The sequence below is a fragment of the Manis pentadactyla genome, chromosome 5 (genome assembly GCF_030020395.1).
Source record: "Manis pentadactyla isolate mManPen7 chromosome 5, mManPen7.hap1, whole genome shotgun sequence".
NCBI lineage: Eukaryota > Metazoa > Chordata > Mammalia > Pholidota > Manidae > Manis > Manis pentadactyla.
Window position 1 is genome coordinate 133,444,976 of NC_080023.1, and position 14,571 is coordinate 133,459,546.

Consider the following 14,571-nt stretch of genomic DNA (forward strand, 5'->3'; position numbering starts at 1 on the left):
TACCATCCAAAAGACAAACAACAACAAGTGTTGGTGAGGTTGTGGAGAAAGGGGAACCTTCCTACACTGCTGGTGGGAATGTAAATTAGTTCAACCATTGTGGAAAGCAGTATGGAGGTTCCTCACAAAGCTCAAAATAGACTTACCATTTTATTGGGAATTCCACTTCTAGGAATTTACCCTAAGAATGCAGCACTCTAGTTTGAAAAAGACAGATACACCCCTATGTTTATCGCAGCACTATTTACAATAGCCAAGAAATGGAAGCAACCTAAGTGTTCATCAGTAGATGAATGGATAAAGAAGAGGTGGTACATATACACAATGGAATATTATTCAGCCATAAGAAGAAAACAAATCCTACCATTTGCAACAACATGGATGGAGCTAGAGGGTATTATGCTCAGTGAAACAAGCCAAGTGGAGAAAGAGAAATACCAAATGATTTCACTCATCTGTGGAGTATAAGAACAAAGGAAAAACTGAAGGAACAAAACAGCAGCAGAATCACAGAACCCAAGAATGGACTAACAGGTACCAAAGGGAAAGGGACTGGGGAGGATGGGTGGGTGGGGGGGAAGAAACAAGGGGTTATTATTATTAGCATGCGTAATGGTGGGGTGGGAGAAAGGGGAGGGCTGTACAACACAGAGAAGAGAAGTAGTGACTCTACAACATTTTGCTATGCTGATGGACAGTGACTGTAAAAGGGTTTGTGGGGGGGACCTGATATAGGGGAGAGCCTAGTAAACATAATATTCTTCATGTACTTGTAGATTAATGATAACAAAAAAAAAAAAGAAAAGAAAGGGGGATTACTCCCTGATAGGCTAAAACTAACTGTAAATCAACGATTAATGCGTGCTTTAAATATCCTTATTTTTGATCATTTAAAGGGTGTCAGATGATCAGCTATGGAAGTACATTTTTCTGATAATATTCCTTTCTCTTAAAAAAAAAGAAAAAGCAGTTCCTGTGTGGTGATCTCCAGTAAGTTCTTCACAATGGCATAAAGGACATATCAAAGTGTGGGCAAAGGGTTTGTTTGTGTTTATACAGAAGATCAAAGCCTAATTTTGCTACCCAGAAAACGAATTAAGATACGATATGAAGAAAAACTTCCAACATCAACATTCTCTGGAAGAGTCATTCCAGAAGATGATCATCAAAAAACTTCAACAAAGATCCTGGCACTGTTGCAGTTGTAGCTGCATTCATCCCACCGGTTCCTGGACTTGCCGTTGGAATGAAGAAGGAGATATCTAAGCTGGCCTGTGCATACAGAAAAACAACAAATTTGACTGGATCTATACTGTCGGAACTCACCAAGAATTAGGAGAAGTGCAAGTTGCAGCACTCCAAAATCTTGCGAATACAGACTATCTACTGTTAAAAGAACATATGGGATGGGAACAGTTCCCAGGAATGTGTTGTTTTAATTTGTCTGATTTTTCTCAAACTATTCAAATTCAGTTAGACAATATCCAGCATATCATTGATAAGTTTTCACAAATGCCTAGGGTGCCTAACTGGTTTTCTTGGTTTCACTGGATATGGCTGGTAATTGTAAGTCTGTGTTGGTTATGTAGCTGTATTCCTATTATGTTAACGTGTGCACGCAATTTAATTAGTAGTTTAAAACCTATACATGCTTATGTTACACTACAAGAAGATATGTCAAAGAAATAATCAATCTTCCCATGTTTTCTTCCGTCTGCTACTTCTATAGCTTTTCTTCTTCCTTCCTAATTACAACCCTTAAGTAGAATTTGTGCCTCATATCAAAATTACCAAGTATCATAATTCTTCCAAGTGGCAAAGATACCTCAAGACAAATGCTGGGCATAGAAGCCACAGGACATAAATCTGCAAAGAAGTAAAAAGCTAACCTTTTCAAACAATACTGCTTCTCTCTCAATTACCAACTTTACATTTCCCTGTATGGCCCCGGAAGATCACTGGTTAGTCAAAGACGGGTAAGATTCCTCAAGGGAGGAACAACCTAAGACAGGCACAGTCGCAGGAGGGCGATCAGGTGAGAAATTGGGGATCAAAAGAGGTAAGGCTTAGAACCTCACCCCCCCTGTTTTGAGAGAAATCTTCTGCATCTGTGTATGTTTTGTTGCCCTTATCTAGCTCGGATTAATACTTAGTCTATAGGCACAAACCTGATCATCTACATTTGCCCTCTTATAGCACTAAACTATGTTTTCTACCTTTATCTTGAATCTACCTACCACTTCAGCATTTTATTAAAAATAATTAATAATAATAATAATAATAATAATGGAGAAATGTGGGATTCACATATAAATCAAGTAGAAAAATCAAACGAATAATCATATTTGACCTGATTGTTTATAGTTCATGATGTGTGATCAAAACCGAAAGTTTCTGTGATATGACTGCCCTTGTACTGTTCACCATGCAAGAACTTACTCACTATGTAAGAACTTGTTCACCATGTAAGAACTTGTTTGTTATGCTTTAGAAGATTTGAGACTGTTGAGAATTAGGCTTGGGGTTGATTAATGATTGTGCATTGAGTCCCCTATACAGAATTTTATTGTTGTTAACAACCATCTGATCAATAAATATGAGAGATGTCCTCTCAAAAAGAAAAAAAAAAGAAAGAAATAAGCCAAGCGGAGAAAGACAAATACCAAATGATTTCACTCATCTGTGGAGTATAAGAACAAAGGAAAAACTGAAGGAACAAAAGAGCAGCAGAATCACAGAACCCAAGAATGGACTAACTGTTAATAAAGGGAAAAAGACTGGGGAGAATGAGAGGGTAGGGAGGGATAAGGGCAGGGAAGAAGAAAGGGGGTATTATGATTAGCATGTATAACGTTGGGGGTGGGGGAAATGGGAGGGCTGTGCAACACAGAGAAGACAAGTAGTGATTCTACAACATCTTACTATGCTGATGGACAGTGACTGTAATGGGGTTTGTGGGGGGGACTTGGGGTAGGGGAGAGCCTAGTAAACATAATGTTCTTTATGTAATTGTAGATTAATGATAACAAAATGAAAAGGAAGGAAGGAAGGAGGGGAGGGAGGGAGGAAGGAAGGAAGGAAGGAGGGGAGGGAGGGAGGGAGGAAGGAAGGAAGGAAGGAAGGAAGGAAGGAAGGAAGGAAGGAAGGAAGGAAGGAAGGAAGGAAGCTAAGAGCATAGTGAACAAATGGGATAGGGTTCTGAGAGCAGGGAGAGATGACATAGGGTGACCAACCCTCTCTCTTTCCTGGGATATTGGACTTTGAGTGTTAATACCAGGGAAGACCCAGACAAATAGAAACAAACAGGTCACACTGGAGGTGAGGTTAAAGAGGATAAATGTGAGGGGAGGGTGGGCAAGGCCAGAAAGCTGAGTGGGTAAAGAGCACTGGGAATGTTACATGCCTCAAAAAGGAGCCTTCAGCCACGAAGCCACTGAAGGTTTAAAGTTCGGAAGTGACATGGTCCTGCTCATTTAATTCAATGTAATACAATGGACTAGAGGAAGAATGGACAGTAGGAAACCTGTCCAAAGTCTTTGTGGTCATCCAGGTGAAAGCAGCTTGTACCAGGGTGGCAATGGAGACAGAGTAAATGAGGTAAATAGGGCAGAGGCAAATCTTTAGGGCCATCTTGGAAGCCCAAATTTCCCAAGGAAAGCAGGGAGAAGAAGCAGGGAGAAAAGGGTGCATGTTCCTGGAGGGAGAAGTACAAAGGTAAGTCAAGAGCTTGTCTGCTCTGTACTTCAGAAACAATGATGGCTCATGAGTGACTCACACTACATGGCTGTCAGGTGAGCTCTAAAGGGCAGTAGATGTAGCAGGTGAGACAGCAGACCTTTGCAGAAGGGTTCTTTACCCAGGAGGAAGATGGCAAGGTGATAAGAAGGAAGTTTCTAAAGCAACTTTTCAATGAGAACCCATAGGACTTTACCCAGATGCAGGCACTGTCCCCATGACCTTCAGAGTTTGTGTTTTGTATCTTCCTCCTTGAGGTGACCATGGCTGTGGCTGAGCATATCAGCTGAACTGCCTTTTAGGAGAAAAGTTGGACACACAAGAAGGAAAACACTGTTACCCTCTCACCAAAGAAAGAAGATGGAGGGACAGTGATATCACACAAATGGTGGAATAGGAGTTTTCTACTGTTTTCTTCCCAAAGAACACCAATTTCAACAACCAAACACAGTTGAGATTACCTTCCTGGAAGTCTGTAAATCCAGTGGGGAAGTTATATCACACCATTGGAGAAAAAAAAATATGGAATTCGATACACTCAAGAAGTCACAATGATCTTTGAAAAGGTTAGCTTTTTACTTCTTTGCAGATTTATGCCCTGTGGCTTCTATGCCCAGCATTTGTCTTGAGGTATATTTACCACTTGGAAGAATTATGATACTCGGTAATTTTCTATATGAGGCACGAATTCTACTAAAGGGTTGTAATTAGGAAGGAAGAAGAAAAGCTATAGAAGCAGCAGACGGAAAACAACATGGGAAGATTGATTATTTCTTTGACATAACTTCTTGTAGAGTAACATAAGCATGTATAGGTTTTAACAAACTACTAATTAAATTGCGTACACATATTAACATAATAGGAATACAGATGCATAACAAAAGCAGACCTACAATGAACAGGGTAAGAGATATGCATATAATCAAGTGTTATCAACTTAAAATAGACTATAACCATAAGGTAGTATATGTAGGCTACATGGTAACCACAAAGTAAAAACCTACCATAGATACACAAAAGTTAAAGAGAAGGAACCAAAGCATATCACAATGGAAAATTACCAATTCACAAAGGAAGAGAGGAAGAAAGGAACAAAGAAACTACAAACAACCACAAAACAGTAAGATGGCATTAGTAAGTCTTTACCTGTCAATAATTTAAATGTAAATGAATAAAATTCTGTAATCAAAAGTCACAGATTAAATGAAAAAACAAAAAAAAACCAACTATAAACTGCCTAAATGAGACTCACTCAGGTTTAAGGACACACATAGGTTGAAAGTGAAAGAATGAAATGGAGACAAAAAAGAACAGGGGTAGCTATACTTATACCAGACAAAATAGACTTTAAGTCAAAAACTTTAATGAGACAAAGGCTTTATCATCACTATATAATGATAAAGGCATCATTCATCAAGAGGACACAATAGTCAATATACATGCACCCAACATCAGAGCACCTAAATATATTAGGAAAATACTAACAGATCTGAAGGGAGACATACACAACAATACAGTAATAGTAGGGGACTTCAACACTCCCACTTTTAATAACGTTTATATCATCCACACAGAAAACCAATAAGGAAACATTGGAATTGAACCACAGCTGCCAAATAGACCTAATAGACATATACAGAACATTGCATTTAACAGCAACATAATATACATTGTTCTCAAGCACACACGGAACATTTTCCAGGATAGATAATAAGTTAGATCACAAAACAAGTCTTCAAATTTAAGAAGACTGAGATCATACCAAGTATCTTTTTCAACCACAATGGTATGAAACTAGAAATCAGTAACAGGAGAAAAACTAGAAAATTCACAAATATGTGGAAATTCAGCCACACACTCCTGAATAACCAATGGGTTAAAGAAAAAACTCAAAAGGGAAATAAAAAAATATCCTGAGGCAAATGAAAATGCAAACACAACATACCAAAACTTGTGGGATACAACAAAAGCAGTTCTAAGAGGGAAGTTTATAGTGATAAATGCCTATTTAAGAAAAAACAATATCAAATAAACAATCTAATTTTATGCCTCCAGGAACTAGAAAAAGAATAAACTAAGCCCAAGTTAGCAGGAAAAAAGGAAATAACAAAGATCAGAACAGAAATAAATGAAATAGAGACCAGAGAAACAACAGAAAAGGTCAGTGAAACTAAAAGCTAGTTTTTCCAAAAAATAAACAATATTAACAAACCATTAGATAAACTAAGAAAAAAAGAAAAATAACTCAAATAAATAAGAAATGAGACATTACAATTGATAACCCAGAAATAAAAAAATCACAGAGACAACTAGAAACTACAACCTATGAAGACTGAACCATGAAGAAACAGAAAATTTGAACAGATAATTATTAGTGTGGGGATTAAATCAGTAATCAAAAACCTCCCAACAAAGGAAAACCCATGACCTGATGGATTTACTGGTGAAGTCTGCTAAACATTTAAAGAAGAAGTAATACCAATCCTTCTCACACTCTTACAAAAAACTGAAGAGGAAGGAAGACTTCCAAACTCACTCTATGAAGCCAGCACTACCCTGATACCAAAGCCAGACATGGACCCTATAAGAAAATTACAGGTAATATCTCTGATAAGTATAGATGTAAAAATCCTCAACAAAATACTAGCAAACAGAGTTCATCAACACATTAGAAGGATCATACATCATGATCAAGTTGGATTTATCCCTGGGATGTGTGGATGGTTCAACATATGCAAATCAATGAATGTGATGCATTAAACTAATAGAATGAAGGATCAAAATCATACAATCATCTTAATAGATGTAGAAAAGACATTTAACAAAATTCAATACCCTTTCAAGATAAAAAAAATCAACAAATTATGTAAGCAAGTAATGTACCTCAATATAATAAAGGCCAGATATGATAAGCCCACAGCTAAAATCATACTCAACAGTCAAGAATGATCAGGAACAAGATGAGTGCCCACTCTTGCCACACCTATTCAACATAGTACTGGACGTTGTAGCCAGAGCAATTAGGCAAGAAAAAGAAATAAAAGGAATATAGATTGGAAAGGAAGAAGTAAAATTGTCTGTCTTCAAATGACATGATCTTATATATGGGAAACCATAAAGACCTCACAAAAAAAACTGTTCAAATAAATGAATTCAGTGAAGTTTCAGGATACAAAATCAATATACAAAAATCATTTGCATGCGTATACACTAGTAATGAACTACTAGAAAGAGTAATTAAGAAAACAATTCCACTTATGATAGCATAAAAAAACAATAAAATACTTAGGAATAAAATTAGCTAAGGAGGTGAAAGACTTGTACATGGAAAAATGTAAGACATTAATGGCCAAAAATGAGGAGGATACAAATAAATGGATGGATATCCCACTTTAATGGATTGCAGAATTAATATTGTTAAAATCTCCATACTAAAAGCAATCTACAGATCTAATATAATCTCTATCAAAATTTAATTGGCATTTTTTACAAAAACAGAAAAAATAATCTTAAAATTTGTATGGAACCACAAAAGGCCTAGAATAACCAAAGCAATCTTGAGTAAAAACAAAGCTGAGGCATCACACTTCCTGATTTCAAACTATATTACAAAGCTACAGTAATCAAATGGGTAGAGTATTGGGTTTAAAAGCAGACATATAAATCATTAGAACAGAACAGAGAGCCCAGATATAAACCCACGCATATATGGTCAATTAATATACAATAAAGGAACCATGAATATATACAATGGGGAAAATACAGCCTCTTCAATAACTGGTGTTGAGAAAACTGGACAGCTACATGCAAGAAAATGAAACTGGATTACTGTCTAACTCCATACACAAAAGTAAACTCAAAACAAATCAAAGATCTGAATGTAACTCATGAAACCATAAAACTCATTGAAGAAAACAGGCAAAAATTTCTTGAACATAAGTGTGAGCAATTTTTTCCTGGATACATCTCCTCAGGCAAGGGAAACAAAATAGAAAATGAACAAGTATGACTACATCACACTAAAAAGCTTCTGTACAGTAAAGGACACCATTAGCAAAACAAAAAGGCACCCTACAGTATGGGAGAATATATTCATAAATGATTTACCCAATAAGGGGTTAACATCTAAAATATATAAACAATTCATATGCCTCAATACCAAAAAAATAATAATAATCCAATTGAAAAATGGGTGGAGGACCTGAGCAGACACAGATGGCAAAAAGGCACATAAAAAGATGCTCCACACCGCTAATCATCAAGGAAATGCAAATCAAAACCACAATGAGATATCACCTCACACCAGTCAGAATGGCTACTAGCCAAACAACAAGAAATAGCAAGTGTTGGTGAGCACGTGAAGAAATGGGAACTCTCCTAAACCATTGGTGGGAATGTCAATGGGTACAACTGCTGTGGAAAGCAGTATGGAGGTTCTTCAAAAAACTAAAAATAGAAATACTATTCAACCCAGTAATTCCACTTCTCAGAATTTACCAAAAGAAAACAAAATCCCTGATTCAAAAAGATATATGCACCCCTATGTTTATCACTGCATTATTTACAATAGCCAAGATATGGAAGCAACTAAGTGTCCATCAACAGACGAATGGATAAACATGTGGTACATACACACAATGGAGTATTATTCAGCCATTAAAAGGAGAAATCCTGCCATTTGCAACCACATGGATCTAGAGGGTCTTATACTCAGTGAAATAAGCCAGGTGGAGAAAAATGATTTCACTTACTTGTGGAACATAAAACAAAGCAAAACAGAATGAACAAAACAGCAGTAGACTCAGACACTGAGAAATGACTAGTGGTTACCATGGGGGAGGGGTTGGAATGGGCAGGTGGAGAGGGCAAGGGGGATAAAAGGGCACAAATATTCTCAAGTTGATCATAGTGATAGTAGTATAGCATGGAGAATATAGCCAATGATTCTGGCACATCTTTCAATGTTGATAGACAGTAACCACACTAGAGGGGTGAGGATTTAATAATATGGGTAACTGTTTAAACATTGTGCTGTATTATTTGAAACAAATATAAGATTGTATATCAATGATAATTCAATAAAAATTTGAAAAAAATACCCATAAACCTGAATGTGGCAACCAAAAATTAATAAATAGATAAATGGTGCTGGGAAAACTGGACAGCCACTTGCAAAAGAATGAAACTGGACCCCTGTCTTACAGCACTCACAAAAATTTCTCAAAATGGATTAAAGATTCAAATGTAAGACCAAAACCAAAAAACTCCTAAAAGAAGATAAGGAAAATGTTTCTTGACACTGGCCTTGGCAGTGATTTCTTGGATATGACACCAAAAGCACAGGCAACAAAAGCAAAAATAAACAAGTAGGACTAAGTCAGACTAAAGTGCTTCTGCACAGCAAATGAAACAATCAACGAAATGAAAAGGCAACTTGTGGAATAGAAGAAAATATTTGTACAGCAATATATGTGGTAAGTGACTAATATCCAAAAAAAAAAACAGTTTCAAATGTGCAAAGGATTGAATAGACATTATTCCAAAGAAAATACACAAATGGTCAAGCAGACACATGAAAAGGTGCTCAACATCACTAATCATCAGGGGAGTGCAAATAAAAACTACAGTGAGACATCACCTCACACCTGTTAGAATGGCTATGATCAAAAAGGCAAGAGGTAACAAGTGCTGATGAGGATGTGGAGGAAAGGGAGCCCTTGTGCACTGCTGGTGGGAATATCAAGTAGTGCAGCCACTATGAAAACAGAATGGAGGTTCCTCCAAAAATTAAAAACATGAACTACCACATAATCCAATGACCCCACTTATGGGTATGTATCTTAGGGAAACAAAATGAGAATCCTGAAGGCAAAGCAGCCCTCCCACAGTGATGGCGTCATCACAAAGTCAAGATATGGGAACACCATGTGTCTGTTGATGGATAAATGGGTAAAAGAAAATACGGTATTTTTTATTTTATTTTATTTTAATTAGTTTAGTCACATGTGGCTAGGTAACTAATGTATCAGGCAGTACTTCTTAAAGTTCTGACAATCTGAGTAGAAACCAAGAGAGTTGGGGACTCTCAAGCAGTGAGTGCCACCAATGCAGGACCCCAACCAGGGGTTTTAAAGTAATGGAGGCAGGATTCTCAGGCACTACTGTTCAACAGTGTATACGACAGGAAGGACATAATTTTCCAAAGAAATTAACTGTTAGTTGGCAAGAGTCATGATTTCCATCTCAGCAAGCAAGAGCAGTAAAGGGCACAAAGGGTCGCTGAGTCCAGGAAACAGGTGGCCTGTTGTTAGGTGAGGTGACTGGGGGAGTTAGTGAAGGGTCAGGGTTAAGGGAATGGAGAAGCAGCCTGGAGTTAGTGGAAGTAGGAAGCTGTTACCACACTGGCCTGAAGAGGTAGAGGAAGGGGGCGGTACTGGAAACAGCAATAGCTGTAGGCGGCTTCTTTACTGGCTGTGCCTGTGCCTTGTAGAGGGAAGGATCTGGGGAACTCACCCCCTGCCCTCCTTTGCTCAGTCCTCTGATTACCTCCAGGTGCCTCCCCTTGTCTGGAACTAACACAAAGCAGGGAGCAAGTGCATGCAGGTTGGTGTTCCAGGAAGAGCTGGGCAGAGAAGTGGGGGAGGGCATCTACACAGACTAAAGGGAGGTAATCCAGCCCAGATGGGATGTGTAAGTGGTGAGGAATAGTGGGGTTAGAGTGCCAGAGCTGTTTCTCCTTCCTCCCCACTGTCACACAGGGGGCAATGGGGACTGGGGAGGTTGAGAGGGCAGGCTCTGGGGCCTGCAGGCCTGGCTTTGAATCTGGACTCCACTATCACTTAGTGGAATGATCTGGGTTAAGTTCCTCTTGGGTGAAAATTCTCATGGTCTCTGCACATCCTGTGAGCAGAGGTATTCACTGCCTTTGCCCTGGGACTATATGTCTGAGAATGTTTAGATAGCAAGCAGTCTTGGAAGAGAAAGTGTCTCTCCCCAGAGCAATGGTCAGGCATTATAAAAGATTTGGGTTCTTGAGATTCTTCAGTAGATGAGCCACTGTGTGTGAGGCATCACCTGGCTGTGTGTGCCACCTGTGGAAATTGGGATTCAGGGAGCTGGCACAAGCTGCTGGTGCCAGCTTCCACTACTGCTGTGATAAAGCTTGATCCTGTCTCTCACTGGGGTCTCCTGTGTTCTGCCTGCATGCAGGACACTATGCAGCAGGCTAAATGGCTACTCTGTAAATAGTGTAAGGTCTTACACACTCCAGAGCCCCTGATGGGTACCTCACCTCATTGACCCAATTTCCTCAACTGTGAAATGGGAACAAGAAACGGGCTGCAGTGATTACAGAACTGACACCCATAAGGGTATAGAACAGCTCCTGGTCATAGTTAAGTGCCCAAATTATTTTATCTACTCCTGTAAGGCAAATCAAAAAAAGCAAAACAAACATCATAAAAAGAAGGGGGCTTGAAGCCCACAGCAGTGAAGACACAGACTTTCTAAGTTTCTCTGAATGAACTGAAGTTTCACAAGTTCTGAAAATACTTAAGAGATGTGATTATGGAACAGACTTAGCACTGATATCTTTGAAAAGCATTCTGAAAAGAGGAGTGGGGAGAGAAAACCAAACATGTCAAAATCCCAGTTTCAAAAAGATTCCAGACACAGCAGACAGGACCGTTAGATGCAGATTCTTGAAAATATTCCAGAATAGATGACTAAAGAGATGGTTTGTGAGCCTGTGGAAAAGAACACAGTGATCACTGGAGGCCAGCACAAGTTCACAAGTAACACGTTGTGCTGTACTCATCTTTTTCTGACTGGACTGTTGGATTAATCACCAAAAGACTGTGAAAATAGCTTGACTTTAGGATGAATGAGTGTTATGGAAAGGAGGAATTGAACTGAATGAGAATATAAATGACACATACCTGGACCTGAAAGAAGGTTTCTAATGGAATGCCTGCTCTATCCTGTGCATGTTTAGCCACGCCTTGGATAAAGAAAACATGTCTGAAGGTGACACAAAGCTGGGAGAAATATCCAGAATGTATGTGAAGTATTTCACTAGTCCAGAACCACAGGCTGAGCCCAACAGAAATAGAATTAAGTTCTTCATTTGGGTTCTTCACTAGCCAGACAGTAGTCATATGGAATAAACCTTGGGCTTTAGTTATCTGTAGGCTTGGTGTGAGAGCCAAAGACAAGAGGCAGTGACTGGAAGAAAGCGGCTTTGGTCACACTGAGCTGCAGCGTGACAGTAGTGTGGCCTGCGAGGCACTGTGCCAGGGGCCTTGGTCACACAGCAGCAGAGTTGGACACAGTTCTCAAGGTCACTCTCAAGACCACATCACATGAGAAACTGCTGAGCAACTAGAACAAATCAGCCTATAGAAGATGGAGGAAGGCGTGATGACTCCTACACACATTATCATAACTTACCAGACTTCTTCCCTGCTCACCTCTCAGTCTTGTTCCTGTCCATGTCCCTACATGTGCCCCCTGATTCCTGAATCCAGTCCTGCTGACCTGTAAGTTGTCTGAACCTCCTCTTCCCTCACACCTTGAGGTGCACTCCTGTTGCTTCCCCACCTCCACGGCCCACCACTTTCAACTGGCCAACTCTGCCTTGTCCTCAATCTCAGATTCTCTAGGACGCCACCTCCTCAGCCCAAGCCCATTCGCCTGCTGTGGGGGGTTGCTGTCTGCTGAATCTCCTTGATGATAGAGCTCTAACTCATCAACCCTCAAGGAAGATCCAAAAACAAGAATAGCTATTTCATGGGCACTACAAATGTGAAATATATTATCAAACATTAACAAATTTAAAATACCATCATTAATAGATACTTTCAATATGAGAATTTAAAGTTTTGTTTTCCAGAGCCTTTAAAAATGTAATGCACTAGTTATCTGTACCTCAGGAAAGAACAAAACATTTGCAGCAACTATAAGGCAGACTCCCCTCCAAATGATTTTCCATCCTCTCTAGCACCATCAGTGGGAAGTTCTACCATTTATATTATTCCATGTCTTCTGAGAGGAGATCCTTTAACTATTTTTACAAGACCCAAATTAGGAACAGATTGCAAATTAAGAATTCTGAAAGTGCCTGGTTGAAAAAGGGCAGGGAATGTGACAAATCAGTTTGACAGAAAGGAACACCTCTCTGGTTTTAGAGTTACTTAAATGATACCATGTCAGAGGAAACTTTGTGATCAAATCAACAAAGACCACATTCTCCATCTGCTCATCTCTAGGCAGGATGCAACTTGGTACAGAAAATACCTTCCTGAGGACCACCGACCTGGGGTGATGCTAGGGTGTGTCCAGCCTCAAAAGGTGCCTGTAACTGGTCTGTGTTCTATTGGCCAGAAGAGCTTGGTCTCCTATAAAGTAAACCCCACAAGGCAAAATTAAATGGGCCCTGTTACCCAGTGTTATGGGACAGTGCTCTGCTCAAACACAGGCCTGCAGTCTGCCAAGCCTTCTCTGAAGAGCCATACTTGGTACGATTCTCCTCTTCCATCCTCATTCAAAAGATGTTTGAATGGACAACAAGCAGGAAGTTTTACAAATAAGCAGAAAGCAGGAGTTGGAGATGTTAGGAGGGGCACAAAGACATGAGAGTTTCATGCTCTGCAAATAGAATTGCCCCCAAAACCTCATTTCAGCCACTAGTCCACGGTAAGAGTTAGAAATGACCTTCAGGACAGTGAAGGAAGGTGGGGAAGGTAGGAATGAACTATGGCATTTGATGTGGCCGTGGATGTCATGGTTTCTTCTTCAGCTTTCATTTTTCCTTTGTAACCTCACCCTGTGGTTAGATTTGCCCCTCTTGGGCCTGTCTGTAGTGTACTCACTGCTTCTGCTCTGTTTTTAGTTGAAAGTGACCTTCCAGATGAGGGAAAAGCTTCTTTCCATCCAAAGCTACAAAGGCAGCAAACATATTCTGACATTTACCATGTTCACTGCATACTGTAAGGGAGGAAAGACTTTATAATTAGTGAAAAAAATTCTCGCCACACCTAAAGACTTCTGCTCGAACACTAACAGCTCCCAACATCACCATCCACTTTTGAATCATGTGGTTGGACGCCTTTACCTCGTATCTTATATATCAGGCCAGTATTTATGGTTAAGGCAACTGCTCCTATTTTTATCCCTGACCCAGTGTCTCATCTATGTCTTTCAAATAGCATTCAGAGTTTTGTTTTCTCCTCTTCAGCTCTTCTCCCTTTATGGTTTTCAGACCCTTCAGGAAGTTGATCACATGATGTTGCTCACACTCCAATTTGTCAATATCTCTTTAAAACCAAGATTCACTCTGTACAAGCCTAACTTAGATCATTCAAACAGGAACGCTTCTTGGACCTCACTGCCCATATTAATAGGGGAGCTAACCAGGGATTTGCATCTGAGACATAATGATTTAAATTCTATTCCATAATGATTTAAATTCTAGAGGTTTATGCGCTCATGAATTATTCCAGACCATCTGCATCAGTTCAGAATAAAGTAATCTGGCAAACCCTTTTCACCTCCATATTCCAAGTACTTAAATGTACAAGGAAGCTGTGACAAGCTTTTTTTTCCTCACATTTTCTAACCACGCTTTTTATTTGAAGTAGGTAACTGGTCAGATTAGATAGACTCAGAAGTTATTATATAAGTCACAGGTAGAGTTTGAGCATCACAAAAATGCCAAATAAGGATGTCTCTTCCATTATTAGGCAAGAAGTATTTTAAGAGAGGATAACTCTGTTTACATAAACATTAATATATTATAGCCATGTTACATAAATACATGTATTTTATATGTAGTAATAG

At 39.2% G+C, this 14,571-nt stretch overlaps 1 protein-coding gene across 1 annotated transcript in view; it reads right to left on the reverse strand.

Annotated features, from left to right (window-relative positions):
* Positions 1-14,571, reverse strand: part of DTD1 (D-aminoacyl-tRNA deacylase 1) — a 204,022-nt gene that overhangs the window by 23,000 nt on the left and 166,451 nt on the right. The window lies entirely within an intron of this gene.